General features: G+C 46.3%; 1 long non-coding RNA gene across 1 annotated transcript; it reads right to left on the reverse strand.

The window, feature by feature from the left end:
• Positions 1 to 7,126: 7,126 nt before the first annotated feature.
• LOC121835168 lies at positions 7,127 to 8,240 on the reverse strand. The gene is made up of 2 exons (XR_006077505.1): positions 8,056 to 8,240; positions 7,127 to 7,284 (listed from the first exon to the last, which is right to left on the reverse strand). It is a non-coding gene; the product is annotated as an uncharacterized LOC121835168 (long non-coding RNA).
• Positions 8,241 to 11,297: the final 3,057 nt, after the last annotated feature.

Genomic DNA, 11,297 nt, shown 5'->3' on the forward strand with positions numbered 1-11,297 from the left:
GTTTCTCCCTTATCTTATTTACTCAATATGTTGTAGCCAAATGTCTGTATAACAAGTGGTTTCCTTAGATCAACATTGTTTAATGCTGCTAGTGAATTCTTTAGCACAGTTGATAGTTGAAAAAGTGTCCTACTTGGCCTAGGAAGCACTATTAAAACATCTCTCGTGTACTTAATTTCTTTAAAGATACCAATGAAAACAATATCTGTTTTTTTTTTTTGCATTCTATGCATTATTACAAGGGGGTTTCCCGGTGGGCAATTTTTATGAACACGTGTCCTCGAAAACCAAACAGTGAGCGCTAAACTTGCAAGCTCATCTGTCCTGTGCGATTCGTTGCATTGTTAGTCAGGCCATCGACCTGCTTTTTCACTGCCCCCATGCAAGGCTCTTCACTAGTTTATTTTGAGGGAAACTACATCCAGTACGTCCGTAGACATCACTAGCGCTCCCCCGGCACCATTTCAGTCGTTTCGCCACCTAACCTGGCGAAACGAGGAACATGATCAGAGGAAACTGTTTGTTAAAACGTCTGCAATTTAGGCTCGTAACTACGTCGTAGTTCTCAAGGTGGCCCATTACCACTGTATCATCGGTTCTCTACCAGAAGGGGTACATTTATATTACAAAGCTAAACGAAAATGACATAACTCACCAACACAGCCGCAAACCCGAAACCAACCAAATTGAAGCCACCTTATGGCACTGCGTGTGTTAATGCCTCCTGTCCACCTGTCAGGTAACTACTGAGATGAGAAGCTCCATAGGGTTTACCAAGTAGACCTTCCATTGTAAAACGGGCCGGAAATAATGGCGCCTACACATAGAAAGCTTGAACTTTCATTGAATGTGCACCGAGTAGGTCAGTCTTCCCGTGTGAAATCTCAAGGCGTAGTTCTCTTCGTGTAAAAAATGAGCAAAAGCACTTGTCAAAGTCCATGTAGGTGCGTTTTGCTTGTGGTACCATCTCTTGATAGGCACAGTGAGCAGACAACAGAGAGTCGTCCTCTTGCTGCACCTATCGGGAGATGGCGCCACAAGTTCATACTGTTGCTAACTTGGTCGTCTGTGAACGGGCCTAACATAGACCAAGTTGTTTGCTCTCCTTTTTTACAGGAAGAGAACTATGCCTCAAAATTTCACGGGGTAAAACTGACCTGCTCAGTGCACATTTTGATGAAAGTTTGAGCTTTCTATGCGCAGGTGCCGATTTTTGCGGCTCGCTTTACAAATCGGCAAAGCACAAAAAAGGTCCAGACTCCTCGAAATGCAATACAATGACGCCCACCCCAGCCACAAGCCAGTGGACTTCCTCTAATTAACTTTGAGAGTATACGTTATCCGTAAGGACAGAACGAGCGGGTTGCAAGTCAGAAACCGAAACTCGGCCAATTTTTCCTGAAATTTGGACTATATCTGTCGGTGCATCGATCTCATGTTCTTAAACTGGAATTGGTCATATCAGGTGAGAAGTAACACTGCGGAGGTGACCGCGGTACACGGCTCATAGCTTTGCTGATACTCAAGTATTCCACTTTATCTCGGTTTCGATTGACGCAGAATTGGCTCACTTCGAAAACAAAAACTCTTTACTTATGATCTCGTAAAAAAGACAATCACATGACCCAAAAAGCGCCCAGCGCCCCTTGACGTTGTGGTGCCACAGCGTTTACTTATTTGAGTGATCTGCGGAGGCGGTGTCTCGTCCGGGCGAACAAAACAAAACAACAATAAATGCGGAGGCTCGTTAAAAGATGCTGGGGCCTTAGTGGCAATTCAGTTTTATGAAGTGATTAATCGAAACACGTAATTATGAACCTTTTTTTAAACATAGCTTTCTGACAATAGAACTACGCTTTGATCAGTACGCATACAAGACGCAACAGTATCTAAACTTGTGGTAATTGATTTTTTAGCATCTCGGCAGTACAACATATAGTTCTGCTTCCATGAAATTTAGAAATTGCACACCTATTTAGAAATCAGGGTGACCGTTGAAATAAAACGAAATCCAATGCTCTGAAAAAAAAAAAAGCTAGGACTTTAATGGCTGTTGATTGCATCGCGGAATGGTTAATTTTGTTTCTTTTCTTTTTTTTTTCTCTCAAGGAGATCAGACACTTTTTAGAGTGAGTAGCTTTATTTTTCAAAGCACTGCTTCGCTGGAATGAAAAGTAGGCTCCGAGGGGCTGCTATTTAGGACGCAACGGCATTCCGACTTGTGGCAGATTATTTCGCAATATTTTAATTTATGACACAACACCACAAAAGAAATGTATGGCATATTTCGTTTTTGTATTGACGATATCAGCTATCTACATGGTATTTGGAAATCCCCGAAAAACGGAGCCAGATGCTTTCCCGAAGTAAAACCGGGCAGCGAAATGAGGCGTTCTGTAACCGCGTTTTTTCTTCCTAATCCGGTAAGAATGGCACAAACAGCCTTCTTCGTGATGGGCTTGGAGGCACACAGCCCTCACTGCCATCGACTTTCTAAACTGCAGAAAGAAAAACAAAAAAAATTCTCGCAGCTTGCAGGGTGGGGTGACGGGATGGGTGGGTTGAAGTGGTTTTTGATGTCGTGTTTTGATGATGACAACTGAATTTAGACGCCCTAAGTCCCTAAAAATAATTAAAAAAAATAGTCATACGGTGATTATTTCTTTAATAAAAATGTAATTGAAGGCCGCCGAACCTCGGATCCATCCGAAAACGAAACCACTCTCATTGGTCACCGCTCGCATATCAAAACGATCTCGGGCCAATGGTGTTGGACGACGTTCCGTCGCGCAGTGATCCCGAGGTAGACGCACCGGCCGAACCTCTTTGTCATTCGAGCTTCAATCATGGCGGAACTCTCTACGCTCGAGGACCCGACGCCGTTAGAGGTTGAAATTCTTCGGCGGACAGCCGGCCTGGGGATGATTTCCTATGACGCCACTCCGACGTGCGATGTGGACGATAGCAGAGCTTCGGAGTCATGTGCGGGTTCCGAGGACGACGAAACGCAGACCTTTTCGGGCGTTCTTCGATTTGCGGTTGGGGCAAGTCGTAACCAAACCAACGTTTGACATCGCAGCGTTACCTCTGGTACGTGATGTCAAACGATGTCGCCACGTTGACTTTCGCCTCGGGAGGACGGGGAAGGCTGGTTCAGACATTTGCAACGAGCGCGTTAACTACGACTGCGACCGTTGCAATCGAAGCAACCGGAACGACCGCACTGCGCCGCGCGTGCTTACACCTGCAACCGCTGCAACAAGCGCAGCGGGTCGTCAGCACGGCGACCGCTTCTACGCCGCCGTCAGCTGTTTCAGCGGTGCCTCTAAAAAGGGGACGCACTGCCACTCAATGCCGTAACCGAATATAGACAGACAGTTTTCTATAGCCTAAAGCTTTATTATTATTTTTTCATCATAGGCTTGTAGGGTACAGTGGATGAAAAAAAAGAAAAATATGCAGTACGCCGTCTTGGACGATCATGACTCTGATACACGACTTTTCCAATAGTACAAATATCGCCACACGCCTTTCTACGATTATAAAAGACGATGTAATCTTAGCAGCGATATAGCAACGTAGAAATATGATTTTGTGATCAGATAAACGTTGCGAGCGTTCAGGACTGCTAACACTAATCACATTTTTTTCCGGTGATGAAAATGCGTGAAATTCGCATCCTTTATACGGTACGCGCCAGTAATACCTTGAACTTGAGCACACGCATGAAATCCGCCAAATCAGAAATCCGGGCGATGTTCGAGGACAGAAATGCTTAGAAAGCACCACTCTAGTCGAAGTAAACAAACACGACGGCACGAGGGTTTCTCCTGTTTTGAGAGTGCCGCCACAACATAGCCGCTTCTATACTTCGTTTCAGCTTCGGTCCGAGCGCGACCGATGTTATAAGCCAAAGGGCCAATCAAACAGCGAAAGAGGCACAACGTCATAGCGTGCTCTCTGCAGTTGATAGGACCAGCCGGTATTCGCCGTCTCTCTGTGCGTGCTCCTCCGCCGGCTAGTCCTATCAAGCGCAGAGAGCACGCCATGACGTTGCGCTCTTTACGCTGTTTGATTGTCCCTTTGGCTTATAACATCGGCCGCGCTCGGACCGAAGCTGAAACGAAGTATAGTACGTGCTGGGTTATCATAGCGACACGCGAAAAAAATTCACAGTCAAGGATGGCGCTTTTACGTGGAACGAGCTTTCACCATACCGTCCACGTCGACGATCACCACCGACGCCATGTTTGCAGTTCATGATACGTCCGCTTCCGCGCATCCCGAGGGAACGGGAAATTCACCCCCCGCGGACGAAGGCAAGAAGAAAACGCAGGGCGTATTCTAAACTAGAAATATTTTACGTCTTGTGAAATTATCATGCACAACATATTTAAATGAACTGAAAAAAATGTTTTTTTAGCGAAACTTTAAAAAGGCCGCCAAAATTTTGAAACATACGATAATTTCATTGGTCGGCGCAGGAACAGAAAAGAGGCCGCACGTATTTTATTTCTGCGTGATTAATAGGCGGTTCATCCTTCTAGAACTGAAGATACTCATTCACTGACACTTCCTTAATGCCATCGCACCAAAAAGTAGCTTCCCCAAAAACCACTTGAGTGCCCCTTTAAGGGGGGGGGGCTCCTCCCCAGTGCCATCTGGATTCCGGAAAAGTTCCTATCGGAGATGAAAAAAAAATGGCGGCTGGCAGAGAACTGCGCCGCGGGTGCTCCGAACAATTTCGCTTTACAGCGGTGATAGTCCCGTTCTTACGCACCATCGTGGTGTCCCTGTATTCGCACCATGCTCCCGCAGTTGGACGCCGCGCTTGTGGCGCCTTCGTCCCGTGCTCACCTGTCCCAGCGCCGCTACAACGCTGGCCTCTACTCAGCCTGCAAGGCTTAAGCAAATACAATATAGCTTCGCCAATAGAATCGATCCGCCCAACCAGGGGGTGCTTCGCAATTGCGATGGTAGCGCCACCGCAGTACAACACATGGTCGTGTCGCGCTGGTCGTGCTCGTAGCGTTGCATTGGCGTCGCAGGTATTTCGAGCGTACGGTGAAGATTTAGAGAAGCATAGAAAGCGTGCGAGAAATATTTCTCATCGTGAGTCAAGAAACGATAGAAAAGCTTCAATAACACGCATCTTCCACCGAGAAAGCGGTTGATTTCCCCGCCAACGAGTCGGGTCCGCCTCGCAAGTACGGCCGTGCGGCGTCTACGAGATAACTTTACAGGTGAGCGGCACTTGTTTAAATTTTGCGCTGTAATAACATTGTGCCTTAAAGATTACTGATCACAATGAACCACTGTTCTCGTGAATCCTGTTAGACGACGTCGGGATACTATTTTTCGGTCGCTGAACCACCGGCAGACTACGTTCTCGCACTGGAGGCTACGAGTGGGATAGCTTTTCGGGCTCGCCCACGTCGAAGAAATATTAACGTGTCGGGGATCGTGCGGGCATAGGGTGATAATTCCGGGAAGAGGTAAGTCCCCCGCGTACAGTTGAGACTGCAGGTCCTCGCTGGGCTGGAGTCGCGGACCGGTGCGAGCATTGTGCCGACGCTCGTAATTTTATTAGTATTGTTGAACACGCGTCCTCATCAGCCTGCCTCAGCAGTAGGGAACTAAAACGCCAGGGCACGACCTGAACAAAGGCCTCGTAGATTTATTACCAGGTTTTTTTGTCCCACTTCACTGAGGCAGTAGGTTGCAGTTACTGGGGGCCTGCTCCTGCTGATTGATGGTACTTTTTCTGCGAGTTTGAACAATAATGTGCCGCGAGATTCTGTCAGAAAGAGGGGCAAAACAGTTGAAAACGAAAAGAGGCTAGCCTAGACTAAATCTCCAGCATAAATGTCTGCTATGCATATCACTGCACATAATTTTAGTCGAATTTTCATGACAATGTTCAGTTGGATGGATTTATAAAAAAAACTTAATTTCTCTTTCAGGTTCAAGTTGTCCAGTTCACATGCAAGATTTTCAAATATTGGGTGGGGGCTTGATTCATACTTTACTGTGTGGGACATTTTAGGAGGAAAATGTTGTGTAGCAAAAAAAACACCGGTGACACATGATAGGTTGTCATTAGTAGAACAATTTTTATTTTCTGGAAAAATAATCCATGCCTGTCAGTGCTTCATTGCTGCTTCACTGAATAAAGTTTCTTTCGTGGCATGTTGGCATGTTTTCAAGCGTTTCCAGGAATGTACCGTATTTTCCGGGCTATGCTTTTAAAAATAAAAATTTTAGGCTGTGCGGACTATGCGGGATTTTTGTTTTCCAATATCGTTGATTATGACGAGACGGATTTTGTGAATGAAAGGGTATGTTAATGATAATTTATGTATAATACCAGCTTCTTTTTGCACTAAGAAAGCAGACATTTCTCAAGGTGTGCTGTCTATGAGAGGATATTCGTGACAACTAAGCACCAGGTGCAGACGATGCACTGTATGTGTACAATGTAAGCAAAATCTATTCTTTACCCCAAATTTGCCCCTGTGGACTATAGTCTGGAAAATATGGTACAGCAGCATAATGCATCGCTTTCAGAAATGTTTTGTTGACAGTGAAAACGATTTTTATTGAGTTTTGTCACAACCACGAGTAGGTAAACACACAACCTTGTGACAATATAAAAATTCTTCTCGTGCTCTTAACACGGTGACATTGGCGCAGACTCGAAGTATGGCTGGCAGGACACTTGCAGATGATGTACACATCTCGAGAAGCAAGGACTGTCCAAGAAATTGTAGGGCCGAGAACCCCGACTATTTCAGAGGTCTTGCACGGCAGATCAGCTGTTCAAGATATTCCAGATCTCACGAAAGATGTCTCCCAGTTCGTGAGAAAGCAGTCGTCACCTAAGCTTATCCATCTTTAGCCAAGCTATATTGAATCTTGGGGTACAGACTAAACCAAAACGTGCAACTCGAAAACGAAAGAGACTACAGAAGTTGTCAATCAACTAACGATACTTTTAACTGGCTAAGAACCAGGCACATATAGAAAATGCAACATAGATGAGGAAAGGTCATCTGCATCTTCGAGCGAGGGAGTGAAAATTAATTTAAATTAACTAAGAATCTTTCACGAGCAATTACAGGGTTGGTAGGTTTCCTGCAATTAGTCTTTATTAAACACCTCAGCTGGCATCTCGTCTAGTGACTTGTTGCAGGATGAGCCTCAGCGTTGTCCTTGCAGGTGTTCACGAAGTGCACGCTGCAGATCCTCGCTGACATTGGCGGAATCAAAACTGAACCGCCCCCACTGAAAAATAAGTCAATAATATAAGACCTCTGGTGTGATCAGCAGAAAATCGACACGAAATAATAGAAACTGTTATTGTCCCTAGCAAGTGAAAACATAATCAGGCTTTCTTTTTATTTTAAAAAGGAAGAGGGGGGGGGGGGGTGCTGGCTGGTTGAGGCTGTTTGGAAGTGCATTCCTGTGTGTTGTTTGGGAGGGGGGGGGGGGGATGCACGTGTATATTATAGCGTCGTACATGATGGCTATAAACAGCTAAAAAAAAAAAACGGGAACAGCGATTAAGAAACACACACGGCAGAAGAAAGCTGCAATCGCAACCCCCAAAAGCCCCTCCCCTAGCTAGAAGTGTTCTGACAAAGTCAGAACGGCAGGCAGGGCGTCTTTTGTGAACGGCCGAGCTCCAGCACGTCTTCGTTGCCCTTCGTTGCGATATGGCTGCACGTGAACGCTCGACTGTCGCGAGATAGAAACCCTGTCGACGGTTCGAAGCTAGTGCTGGAGGAACTGAAGCTTCTCCCTGCCGTTCTCACCCTGCCAGTGATTGTAGTTGAAATATTCGTGCCAAAGGGATCCAACATCGCGACCGAAGCCCCGTCAAACACCTCGAGGGAAGCGACAGACGCGCACAAAAATCAGATATTCCGTCACGCAGGCACTGCCAACTGACTTTCCCGCGTTCGGTAGTGATTCTGATTCTATTCTGACACCAATTCTATTTAGTTTTTCCCGCGTATTTAGCAAAACTGATCTTCCAACGAACGAGAAACTTACTTTTGTCGGAGCACCGACGTGGTCCAGGCTTGGCGCCGTTCGAGTCTCGCACGGCTTTTCAGGGAAGCGGTAGAATTTTAAGGATCGACTACAACAACATCGGAGATTGTTGCTGCGATCAACAACGAAATATTCGTGCTAGCCGGGCTTTTATATCGTCTCCATCGCAACGAATGTTATATCCAACCGCCTACGACGGAGAAGCGAGGCGAAAAACCACGAGCCACTCGGACTCGGGCGTCCCGCCAGGGGCTGGAATGGCGCTGTAGTCGGCGGCGAAACTTGAGCGCTTCGGTCCTATACTGGAAACTCCTCCGAAAACACATAGGAGCGGCGGCGAACGTGACAGTGGCGCCTCTAGCGGACTCGGAGTCTACGGAAGCAGTCGTCGCAATGGAAAAGTATAGGCTCCGCGACGTCCTCGAACTTTACGAGCCCCGTATCGTCACCCTAACAACAGAAACAATTTATTACGGTCAGTTCGCTTGCAAAGCGGAATCCACTGATCGCAACTGCAACGACAATCGAATAACAACGCGCGCATAAACAAAGATAGAGCAGTTTATTTAGCGGTCTCAAACGCCTCCCAGGGGATCACACGCGTTTGAAACGCGTCTGGGAAGCGGAAAAAAGGCGTTTAGCTACTCGAACTACGTCGTAATCGTTAAAACATGCAAAAACGACATGTTAATATTATCAGAGCAAGCGCACGAGCTGCTGGAGCATAAAAACAAAACAAAAAGGATAAAAATGAACGTGCAAACACTTACCGAACTTTGCAGAAAAAATGGTGTCGCCATTCCCGACGAAAATAAGAAGAAACGGGAAAGAAAACGAACGGCGAATAAAACAAAGAAGCCAGCAAAAAACTATTTCAACGACGACGATCGTTGCGGCGCTTATAGAAAAAAAGAAACAAAAATGTAAAGCAGCAAATGAATAGCTGGTGGTCGCCACCGGTGTTGAGTTCACGACAAACAAAGCGGAAGCAACAGACGAAACTAACGAAAAAAGAAGAAAGCGACCTTTTTTTTTTTCAGCTGCTTGTTGTACATTGTTTTATTTGCTTTCGCGGCGTAGGTACGAACTAAAAACAAAACAAGGGAAATATTAACGTAGTGCAGCTCACACTGCCCGGTAAAAAAGAGTCGCAGAAATGTTTTGGTCGCAGGCAGCAATCTTCTATATGTGCTAGCAGTGAGTAACCTTTTTTTGCTTTCGAATTTCTTTTTCCAGTGACTTTGGCGGGTTGTTCGTTCGCTCGCTTGACGAAGCAGTTTAAAAGTGCATTCAAGTACTTGTTGACGTAGGTGTCCGTAGGTTGACGTAGGAAGCAGAAGAAAGATTTTCCACCACATCGCACAAACTTGTTCTTGCAATGGTAGGCACCACATCGCACAAACTTGTTCTTGAATGCGGCCGGTTGATCAACAAACGATGACCCGTAGCAGACGAGCCGGCCGGAGTACACAAATAAAATTCGAATAAAAATGGGTAACGAGCTTACACTTCTTAATATATTTAATAAATATCAAAAAGCACGTATGACGATTTTGGATTAGAAACTCAATCGAAGGCGAAAATAGGAGGTTATCGGAGACGACAGTGGAAGAAAACAACAACAACAGCAGCAAAGTTGCAGACGGCCCTCAAAATGCCCGGGCCTGGCGCAGACGAACCGGGGGTAGTAAGCGCCGAAGCGAAGGAAAGGGAGTAGAAACTAAGCCAAGCAAGGATACGCGATTGCTTACACATCGGGCAAAAAAAAAAAAAAAAAAAAAAAAGCAAACATATACACAGCAAAATATAAGCAGGAGGAAGAAATAACGCGGCAGAGTGGCGTCGCCTCAAAAATATAAAAGAAAGAAGACTCAAAAATGGAAAGAGTGAAGACGGTTCAACGGCTGTCGGCCTTTATTGTAGAAGTAAAGAAGCAGCGAAGCAGAAGATGTTGGTCGTCCCCGCGCTAACAATCGGAATTTGTGCACTGTAAATAACGTGACTGAAATCATCTTTTTTTCGCGGGGCTACGACGCTCTCCCCTTCTTTCTTTGCAAGCGCGAGAAGTCTGCTTTTTTCGTAACTCCGCTTTTGTTAATCTATAATCGCGTCAGATTTGCATATGCACAACGCCTTCTTTCGGAGCATACTGACATCGCCGTAACGTACGTGGTTCGAAATTGACTTCTGCTTCTTCATCCGGAGACGATCTTAACGGGATTAGCCAGCTCGCCTGTTCGACGAAACGGTTATAAGCAAGACACTCATGAGAAATGGGAATTACAACGACAAAACGAATTGACTGATAACAACAATAAAGTTGAAACGAAGCTATGTTCTGAAATGTTTGTACATTTCCCTTTTTCACGAAACAGCGCGAAGGCATACATTCGTGTTTTGCTTGGCTTACATAAGTTTTGACAGAATGTTTTCTTCGGGAGAACTCCGAAATTGCACCCAGAAAGCTGTAACATCTTTCCCACGCGAAGAGAATGTCTTTCACTCATGAGCTGGCACCCATTTTTTAACTTTTAAAGCAGCGAATGACCATGACAATTTTTTTTCGTTGGTCACCTCGCACGGAGATAGGCAAAACCAATGCATTTTGGAGAATTTGTCTGCCAGCGGAGACTCCGAGCTCGCCAGGGGCGCTGCAATCACTTTTCGCCCGTTTTCCGCGGGAGTTGCCAGTATTGGCTTCCACGGTATTTGGCTTAAGCCTCCCACCAACAGCAACGGACCCGGTACGCCGCCGCTTCACCGCCCGTACCGCCAGCACCGCTTTTCTGCTACTATCATCGCTGTCGCACAGCCCGTCCCTACTCCTTAGTGGGGACGTTGCTGCCAATCCCGGCCCTCTTGCACCGGCCTGTACGCGCTGCAACAAGGCTGTGTTTGATCACCAAGCGGCCCTGTGCTGCGACTCGTGTGATCGCTGGTGCCACCGACGATGTGTTTACATGCCTCTCCAGGAGTATAGACGCCTAAGCCGCTGCGATAACCCGTGGCACTGCTTTCAGTGTTCTCTCCCCCCTTTTTCCGACGACATTTTCGATGACACAAAAACAGCAGACCCCCTTTTGACCTCCATTGTAGGCGGCGGTGCCTGCTGTTCTCTTGAAAATCCTGCGCTTTCTGGCACTTCAACGCCTATCACACGCCCGGCAAGCATTAACATGACCGCAAACTTCTGGTATAACAACTGTCGGAGCTTGAAAAACAGGTTGCAAGACTTCCAATCA

Source organism: Ixodes scapularis, unplaced genomic scaffold (assembly GCF_016920785.2).
Source record: "Ixodes scapularis isolate PalLabHiFi unplaced genomic scaffold, ASM1692078v2 PGA_scaffold11__112_contigs__length_91849675, whole genome shotgun sequence".
Classification (NCBI taxonomy): Eukaryota; Metazoa; Arthropoda; class Arachnida; order Ixodida; family Ixodidae; genus Ixodes; species Ixodes scapularis.